Raw genomic sequence first — 10,305 nt, 5'->3', positions numbered from 1 at the left:
ACTACATAAGGCATGAAAATCAAGGTGAAGGGCATTACTGCAGGAGTTTGAATGAGAAAGGAAAGGAAGGAGTTGCTTTTGTGTCAAGTGAGACCATTCAGGAGCAGTGCACCCCCCTTACTGCCTCTGGGAATGATGCCCAAGTTGTAGAACTTGGGCTTTTATTCATGGATGTGTTGTTGGCCTCTCACCCCAAACATGTGGCTCTCAAAAGCATTTCCGAGGCAAAAACTTTTAAAATATCCAGCCTAAGTTGTTTTCTGATCTGCTGTTAAAGTTACAGCCTCTGTTGGATCTGAAGTATAAATGATAAGGAAAACTCGCAGTAAGATCAGTTTGTGTCAGAGCTTTGCTCTGAGGCATGAATTTAGGTTCAAAAGGTTGATATTCAGGTTGCTGAGCCTCAAAAAGTAGTTCAGTAATGTGTTACATAAACTGCTATAAAACATCTGTTGTCATTTTGTTGGCTCATATTTTAAATTTTGTCTTCATTCAACAAGGAATTTTGAGGCAAAGCTTTCTTACCCAAATTAAAAATGTCTAGGTTAAAGTGCTATAATGAAATTATACTTCAGCAGCAGAAATGGAGCATTTTAAATTAAATAGAACTGATGCAATTATTGTTTCTAGTTTCCTTTGCCCTAACTATTTTTAAAACCTGGTGATACATTTTTAATAAGAAAAAAATTTAATCTTTCTAATGGAAAAATCCAGTTGGAACTTGTGTGCTGAGCATATTCATGCATTTCATGCATGTCATACATCCAGTTTTAAGATGGACCTTCATCTTGCAAAACAATGTTTTTCATTAGTGATACCTTAGATTACAGTGAGTCTCAGTGAGGATTTTGCAAGAACAAATTCGTAGCTGTTTTATCCCAGGTAACCATAAAAGTTCCTTATTTAGTGTAAGTTATAATGGTTATTGAAGTATCACAGGACTTTGAGCCATTTTATATATTCTTGTAGAACAGATGTTAAGATTGCTGGGGCAAACCAGTGCTCTAGAATGGTTTGTTAGTCTTGTATACATCCAGTCGAGGACTGTAAATAAAAAAACCTAAATCAATTTTGATGCTCCTCACAAGAAGACACAAATATACAGCTGTCCTGTTGGTGGTGTGCAGTGTTAAGACGTTTATAAAAAAGATGAAATATATGCTAATTTTATGTAACTTGTGATTAGCCTTCAGAGGTTCTCAGGAGAACTGGTTTGTGCTGTTTGATTAACATACATAATGTATGTTATTTAGCCTTTTTCAAATTTGAAAATCACTTAGAATCTGTTTTAGTTTTTGAACTTTGGTACCTGGGACCAAGTAAAGTGGCTCTTGAACCACAGGTGTGTACACATTCCTACCCTGTGCAGATTTCACCTGGACAGAGTTTTCAGAATGCTCAGTTCAGCTCCTGAAGTTACCAGCCTTAGTCTGTCCTACATGATGCTGATGTTGTGTAAAGCTGAGCTCAGTCTGTGTCCCTTTTTCTGGGAGAAACCCTCAGAAAATGCTCAGTGCTCAGCAAGACCAGAAGTGCTCTTGCGTCAGTGTGAGCATGAGGGCAGAGCTCGGGGAGCTTGGCTTGTGGCCAGGCCTGTGGGCTTGGAGTCCAGTGGGCAGGGGCACAGTGCCAAGTCCATCTGAAGCAGTTGGAGTGTTCATAAGGGCTTTGCTGAGGTCACTGCAAGTGTCCGTCTCGGGCTCTGGCTGCTCACAAACAGCTCGAGCTGTTCCCAAAGGAAGGGTCTAAGATGGAAGTGGGGGAGGGCACCTGCTCGGGCTGTCTGTGCTGAACAGCAGGTTTTGCTGACACCAGAACCCTGCTGTGTTTCCTGGGCCTGGCTTCCAAACCTGGTTGCTGAGCCATTGTGAGCCCCATGGCAGTGAGAGCAGCACACAGCACCACTGGGATGTGCTTTCTGTCCTGGGTCTGGCAATCCGAGCATTAACATTTTAGGCAAGTAGAACCGAAAGACTTGAAGGAATTCTGTGAACCCAGTTTTCAGTAACTACTGTCATATGTGAGATTCTACTTAGACTTTGTGTGTATGTGGCTTGAATTCCCAAATGGGAGTTGTGCTCTTAGAGAGGTGGAGATTTTCTCTCTTTCAAACAGGAATTTAGTCATATGTAAGACAAGCAGATCTGGAAGAGCAGAACTGTTCTGTGCATCTTAGTCACTCTCTTAATTGATGAAGCTTCCTCAACACCAGTAAATGTCAGATTATTTCAGGAGTGTGTGGAATTGTTGATTACTTGGAGATAAAATAAGAATTCTACAGATTCAGACTTGTGAAAGAAAAGGATGTTTCAGCACTAGCATGCTAAAAACTTATCATCCACCTGTGGCCAACAGTGGGGATGGAAAATACCTTCAGTTAACAAGCTCTCCCTGGAGATGAAATCAGAGAGACAGAGGTCTGACGGGGTGAAGAAGAACCGTCATGCAAGTTGACATCAGAAGCTGGATCAACATCTGGGCCTGGTGTGTGGTTTCACAGCACTTCCTGCTCTGAAGTGTCAAGTATTTCTTCAAAAAATGAGGTGCTACTGAAGGCTCTGAGGGTCTCCAAATGGGCCAGCAATTAGCCTGCGAGGGCCTTTTACTTCCCAAATGATATTCCAGGAGTACTGTATGCTCTCTAGGATTAGGTTGCTGTCTCCCAACATACTGCAGAGCGTGTCACCCACAAGCAGTTGCCGTGGAGATGGCATACCCTACTGCCCCATAAGCAGTGTTGCAACACTGAGAACTTGGCAAAAAAGGTCCAGGTCGGTGTCCTGCTCTCTAAGTTTGGTGGTGCAAAGTGTAACATCTGCAAACATGATGTCAGGCTCCAGGACAACACTGGCACTAAGCTGCCAGGTGCTTTCCTTGGAAGCTGCTTTGCTTTCTTCCATTGAATGCAGTTGAAAGTTGTAGTACATGGCCTAGAAATCTTTGTACATCTGCCTCTATTTCATTTCAGTATCAGTGCTGAAGTAGGTTTTTACAAGAGAGAAGCCCTTTGCAGGAGTATCTCAGAGTTCTTTAGCACCAGGAAGAAACATTCTAGAATTTCTCTTCTTGCCTTGGGGAGAAAGGAGAGGAGGGCACGGGAATCATCCTGATCTACTGGAAAGACTGTTAACATTACTGCATTTCAGGATGCTGAGGTCTGCTTCCATCAGTCTAAGGTCCAGGCTGCTTCATGGCACCTGGTTTATTGCCCACCTTTCCAGGGCCACTTACACAGAAATTGAAATTATGAATCCTTAATTTTCACACAGCAGTAAGGACCAGCACTGACTGCCTGCACAGTACCATGCAGTAGGAGTAGAAGAGGTGGTTTACTCAGAAGTGAACTCATCAGCCATGATGTCCAGTTGTAATAATACTTGCTAGATTATAACTCTAGGTGTTAAAAATGTTGTGAAAGGTGTGAAACAAATAATCTCTTGCTGTCAGTGTTTCAGATAAACCATCATAAGCATCAAACTGCAAGGAGCAAAAGGAAGTTTACAGGTATTTTGCTCTTTTTACGTAAGGAGAGAACCAGGAGGCCCAGGAACATTAACAACACAGCTTCAAATGCATCTTGCCAAAACAAGCTCAAGATCCTAAGTTCAAGAGCAGCAAGTATTCCTCCAGCAGGTTTCATGCTGACTCCTTCATCCTTCTAGAACCACGGTAACTGCTGGAAGCATGTTGTTCCTCTGTCTCCTCTGATTGCCCCTGCAGCCCCCAGGAATTCTCTTGCTGAGTTTCTGTGCCTCTCAGGGCACTTGAAGAGTTGTTGAACTATGTCTGGAGTCCTGTCTCTATGATGCTCTTCCCCACTGCCCTGGGGGAGAGCTGAGCTCTGCCTTGCTGGGCATGTAAGGGCAGAGGAGGTAAGTGTGTGTGTGCTTGGCTCCAGAATGCCTTGTTTATGCAAGGAGCTCTAAATGCACCTGGAGCCTTTCCTGGGGGATGCAGCACAGGGAGAGCAGAGGAGTCCCTTGCTACTCTGAAGCTCTTGTACTGGTTTATGCTGCCCTGGTCACACTGGCTGGAAACTCCTGTTACTGCATAATAGGTACCACACTCTGGTCTGTTCTGGGAGTGTTCAGAGGAGATCTTCTGATCATAGGATTGTTGGAGATAATGTGGGATTTGGGATGGGAATATGAGGTTTTATGAAAGGCAAAGTGTTCAGTTGTGTCCTGCAGAGGGTTAAATGAGAAAAGCCACTACACTTGCTGGAGTTAACAGATGACTTTATGAAAGAGATGGTGTGTGAATGTAGTATGTGTATAGAGTTCCTTGCAGCACTGCTACTTAAACACAGGATTTACTAAGGAGACATCACCACCAGTGTCTGCCACACACACAGTGCTCTACTCCCTTGCTATTTGTCACTGTGTGCAGAGGATCTGAAGACAGAGAGCACGTTGATTAAAAATAGACTTCTTGGAAACTTGGAGGAGGAAGAAGTGTCAAGGAGGTGCCAGTGTCCAGGGAAGAGCTTTGTAGGTATGAAAAGAGCTGACTATCAGTGACTCTCAGGCCCAACTGGTATGGACCAAGAGCCCTAAAGCAACTCAGCAAATGGCTGTGGTTTATAACATGTCACAGTTGGAACTAGAGGAAAGACTGTGACCACAAGCTTTCAAAAGAGCTTCAGAAATAGTCCTACTAACCACAGGGTAACAAGTTTAGTTTCATTCCAAAAGAAATTGCTGTAAGTTATACACTGTAATATCAGGCAGCTGATAAGGTACTTAGCTAAATATTGGGGGAACAAGAGAAACTGTAAGTAGGGATTACTCTTAAAAACTCCAGAGGAGCTTATGAGAAAGCTCAGACAGGTGTGACACAGTTAATATAAAAACAGGCAAGTGTTCACTGAAAGAAACTTGGGAGACCATCTAGACCCCACTTGTGCTCGAAGCTGGTTCGAGCTTCTTCAAAGCCCTAGCCTTTGTCTAGCCAAGAGCTGAAAATATCTAATGATGGAGATTTCACAACCTCTCTGGGTAATACACACCAGGGCTGTGCCTCTCCTAGAGGAAAAAAAGTAGGGTGTACTTGTCAAATTAAAAAAAAAAAATAAAAATTCAGAGTTTTCACTAAAGCTTCCTACGGACCCTAAGCTGTGGAAAGAGCGACAAGTCCTCTCTTGGACTCATGACCTTCAATCCAAGGGCTTGGAAGAGCTGAGCAGAAATAAGAATCTCATCCCTGCGGGAAAGGAGGACATGCTGAATTCCCCAGGGTGTGGGGTGAGTGCTGTGCTGTTGCAGGGGTTTGTGATTTAATTGGTGAGAGGAGTGTGGTGGGTGGGAGGGGTGATGGACTGCAGGCCTTCAGCAGTCTGGGGGGATTTGGGTATTTGTGAGAGTCAGATACAAACCTGAATGCCAAGAGTTGGAGAGGCTCTAATGAATGACATCTCGATGAAAAGCTCAGTGAAGCTTGTCACTGATAAACATGGAAGTGATGCACCTGAGGAAAAATAGCTCCCTACTTACAGCAGGTTAAACTGCAAATTAACTGTTCCCTGGAGGTGAGAGTCTTGCTGTTCAAACTCAACAGAGGGTGGAAAGATAATTGTAATATTAGGTGTTATTAGGAAACAAATAGAAGAAGAAAACAAGAGCTATTTTTGTATCACAGGATACATCCATGATGTTGCCTTATTTTGACCTCAGCATGGATTTTAGGAAATAGCAAGAGGAGCAGATACAAAGCTCAGCCTCTTTATTTTCCTTTCTTCTGCTTTATACTCCAAATAACCAGCAATGTGGAATAGCCAGAAGAGGTTAAATAGCCAAGAATTCTTAAGCTCAAAGAAGAAATAATGACTGGAGATATAGGACTGGGCAACAACAAAAAAAAAAGATAAAATCAAATATGATGTGGAAAGCGTAGATAGGAAATGACTGCTTCTCTCAGAGCTTTCTTATAACAGGGAGCCCAGTGCAATTACCAGGTATGAGAATTTAAAATAAGCAAAAGGAAGTACATTTTAACACAGCACGGAATTAAACTGTGAAACTCCCCCACAATCCTGGGAACAGCTCACTCTGAATATTTTGCTGCTTAACAGTAGCCTTTGCATACCAGACAGCTCAAATGCACAGCAGTGCATGAGGGAGTAGTTGCAGTTCTCTGCTAAAGAACTGGTGTCTCCTTTCAAATCTTGCCCCAGCCCCCTCACCGTCCCACTGTGCCCTTTGTTGGTGGCAGCACGTGTGCTCTCCAGGGTGCACATGCAGCAGGAGCAGCTTTACTGGGAGCCTAATTCCTCAGTTACCCAGCAGTGTCCCAGACACCACTATGCTTCAGGATTAGCTGGGTTTAAAGGGTCATGTCCCTGGCTCACAATCCTGGAGTGGCAGACTGGCCAGGCCCAGGCTCCCTCATGGGGCAGGCAGAGGGCTTACACCCCCACTGCCAAAGCACTCTACATCCTACAGAAGTATTTCCTTGCATCTGCTTGGGTGGCAACATGGGTCTATTCTCATTTCTTCCATAATTTTGGTACATATTTTCCAGAGCTCACTGTATTCCCATTCATGTCCTTCCTGCTTCTGTTCTAGCTCTAATTTCCCTTTACCTCTCTCCTTTCTCCCAGCCTCCACGTGCCTCCCAACCCCTGTATAAATAATTTGTATTCTTTTCAAAAATAGCCCAAGTCCCCTCTGTATAATCTGCTACACTCAGATTGCATTTCCAAAAATACTGAACAAATGCCACAGACAGACAGACATGCCGTGGCAGCAGATCTTGCTCCCACTTTGACCCTGGGTAGAGTTCCAGCTCCTGCTGGCTGGAGATGGCTTCAGTTCAGTGGTCACACGTATCCCCTTGAGCAGTTTGGGTCACATGAAACCGGGCTGGGGAGAAACCTCCTTATCCAGCTTTTCTGCTGCTCACTGCCTGGTGCACCACACGCGTCTGTCAGGGCAGCTCAGCTCTTCCTTTAATGCCGTTTTCCCTGCGGCTTCCTCGGAGTGCCAGGGAGGGAGCTGTGAGATGGATGTCCAGCCGCAGGGGTCAGGGAGCTGTGAGATGGATGTCCAGCCGCAGGGATCAGCGAGGGGGCAGCGGGAGCAGCCGGCCCGCTCCCCTTCCCGCTGAGTGCCGGGCTCGGGGCAGTCTGAGCGCTGAGAACAGCAGTTCAGAGCCCCAGGAAGTGGCGACACTGAGCTCAGCCCCTGCACCAGCACATGCTGCTTGTTCTGAGCCTGCCCAAGGATGCGTGAGGCCTTCAGCATGGTCAGGAAAGCCAGGCTTTAAACAGGGCTCCCGAAACTTAATTGCATATGGAAGTGACACAAAGAGCTGCTCCCAGAAATGTATACTGCTGTGCTGTAAGTCCAGCTCTGTGTTAATTATTAAGGAGTGGTATTTTTAGTCAGTATTTGCAATAGATTCCACGTGTCTGAAACCTCGTTCCCGTGAAAGTTCATCACAATGTCAAGTATTTAATTAATTTTAATCTTTATTTTAAAGGTGTTACTGCAGCTAGTAGAAATGTTCCTAAAAACCCCTTTGATTCCTTTCCGGCCCCCTCGCCATGGGGAAGGCTAAACAATGGTATATGAGTTTTATCCATGCTTTCTAACATCACAGAGTGGCAAGTTTGCCCAGAATATGAATAAAAATCCTTAGAAGGGAGGAGGCAGGAACAGTTGGTTTACAAGAAGATGGAGATTCTTTCAAAGAAATGTATAAATGTCTTAAGTTCAACAAATAATCTGCAATTCTGCCAGGAAAAAAATGAATACTTTTAAAAACAAATTAAAAAATAATTGCAACAGTTGCAATCTTTCTTACAAAAGAAATTAAAATCCTTAAACAGTTGGCAGCTCTTGGTATTATTTACCTAAATTCATAGACTAATTTACATGTAAGAGTACATTACCATGACAACTTTTAAATCTTGCTGAATTCTCTTCTTACTAACTCTGAGTGCACTTTGAGTTGGACTGTGACAACGTGGACTAGGCTTAAAGCATATTACCCTCAAAATCTTGTTTATGAAGAGAGAGAAAACAAATCATATATACAAAGCCAAGAATTTATTGTTAGTATGGTTGAAATCTCACGTTTAATCTAAGAATCCTTATTAGCCTAGACTTAATTATTACAGAAGAAGAAAAAACGCTTTTATATGCAAAGAATTGAAATAATAATAATATAACAATAACACAGCTAAAACTGAATACTCACAATTCCTAGATTCTTGCCCCTTTCCTGGTGCTGCACTCATCCTGCCACTGCTCCTCGAGGTCCTCAGCTTGCTGCCTTCAGTGCAGAGGTGGGGGTCTGCTAAGGCTGGTCACCAGCATGTGGGGTCTTTTGGCTGGGAGGGATGTGAAGATGGCTGCATCTTTCTCACTCCATGATTCACTTGGGGTCTTTTTTATGTTTGCCAACAGGCTTTCACACCTTGCTGCTTCCTCACTGGTTTGCAACCCACATGATATCCAAATTTACCATACGTGATGCATCTTGCACATGCTAGAAACTTGTTCTTTGTTCTGCTATCCATGAAAAGGTGGTTTTATCTAACTCCTGGTCTGTATTTTTTAATGGAAAACAATTATTGTTTTGTTCATAGATGTGGGGTCTCCAGTGGCAAACCCCCATCTTTTGTCATCTTCTGCCTGTGTTCTTCCTCACTGTATCCTGTGTCTACACCTTTCCAGGCCTCTGCTATCACCCCAGGTCAGTGTTTCTCTGCACCACATCATTATGTTGGTTGTAAGTATCTTGTTCCTTGGAGAACAACAACTTGCTCTTCCTGTCTGTACACGACTATGGTGGTACCATACAATGATAAGCAAAAGCAAAAACAAATCATCCATGGCCGCGTGGTCAGAATAAAAAATGCTGTTAGAGCTCAGCCAAGTTAACAGAAAACTTGCAGGGGGGTCAGCAAATGTTCTGCCAAAGCAGGGCGGGTGTGACTCGGTGCTGAGGCCTTGCAAACTCAGTGCAGAGCACGTGGGCTGTCTCTGACAGGGGCAGTACCTGATCCAGGGCTCCAGGCAGGAACTGTTGCATCAGCAGGATGCAGTGACTGCTGCTGTAATGCTGCTGTGTCACAGTCCAGCTGCAATGGCAGCAGTGCCTGCCCTGCTGACAAAAACAAGGCTGTAAGGTGCAAAGCAGCAACATCTGGGATCTTAATTACTGCTCATACAATGAAAGAACCCAGGCTGGCATTACAGTCTTGCTCCAAGTTGGCTTGGCAGATGCTTGAGTGGAAAAATAGCTTGCTGGTGAGATCAGCCTGTTCAACCCAGGGAAGTGAGAAGAGCCCTCGTTATTAAAATAGAAAGCAAAATGAGGCAATGCCTCTGCCTGTCAAATAATTGGGTAAACCTTCTCAGAGTCTTTGTTTCACATGCTTTTCTGGATTTAGTTACCTCTGTGCTATGAGAGTAAAATATTATTGGCAGAGGAAATGCTGCTTTCACAAGAACCAAGTGCCAAGCTTTTAAAAATTAATACAATGTAGAAAACACGCTTTGTTTTTATGAAAAGGTTGTCAAAACAGCCCAAGTTTCAGACAGATCTTTTTTTAAATAACATTTTGCTTATTTTCAGGAGCCATGCCCGGTTTTCACTGGAAGCATCGAGAGGCTGGGAATCTCTCCGTGGCTACAGCTGAACTTTGTATCGGGGGTGGGAAGCAGTAGTCCTGATGTGCCTTCAGCCAGGAGGGGCCGAGGCACAGCTTGGCAGGCAGGAGACAGTGGTTTGTGCTTGGCCAGAGGCCTCTCAAGCAACTTGGACCAAGAGTCCTTTGACGTTCCCCAACCTGGGGTGCTCCAGAAAGTCCATCCAAGTTAAAGAAAGGCAAGGCTGCACCAGCTAGAACTTCATTAAACCTGCAGCACGGCTGCTAAGCCCATGCTTTAGTTTAATTCACAAATGGGATTGAGTCAAGCGTTTACCAGCTCTCCCTGACCCCAATCCCCAAAGGCTCGCCGTGTTCGAGCTGTGAGCTTAAATGTCTCTGCAATCCTGCTTCTAGGCCAGGCTGGAAAATGAGGACACGTGTTTCCCATGGCAGCGGCCGGGCCCCTACACGAGGTGGCAGTGGGCTGTGTCCTGGTTTCAGCTGGGATAGAGTTAATTTCCTCTCCTCTCAGTAGCTGTTGCAGTGGGATTCAGAATGAGAATGGTGTTGATAACACACTGATGTTTTGGGTTTTGCTGAGATGTGTTTATCCTCAGTTAAGGACTTACTTCTTGTCTCATGCTCTGCCAGTGAGGAGGTACCCAAAAGAAACTGGGAGGGAGCACAGCTGGGACAGGTGACTCGAG

General features: G+C 44.5%; 1 long non-coding RNA gene across 1 annotated transcript; it reads left to right on the top strand.

The window, feature by feature from the left end:
• Positions 1-5,313: 5,313 nt before the first annotated feature.
• Positions 5,314-9,884, top strand: LOC135417867 (uncharacterized). The gene is made up of 2 exons (XR_010432254.1): positions 5,314-8,697; positions 9,583-9,884. It is a non-coding gene; the product is annotated as an uncharacterized LOC135417867 (long non-coding RNA).
• Positions 9,885-10,305: the final 421 nt, after the last annotated feature.

This window comes from Pseudopipra pipra, chromosome 8, assembly GCF_036250125.1.
Source record: "Pseudopipra pipra isolate bDixPip1 chromosome 8, bDixPip1.hap1, whole genome shotgun sequence".
In the NCBI taxonomy this organism is placed as follows: Eukaryota; Metazoa; Chordata; class Aves; order Passeriformes; family Pipridae; genus Pseudopipra; species Pseudopipra pipra.
This window is presented reverse-complemented; position numbering and strand designations above follow the sequence as displayed.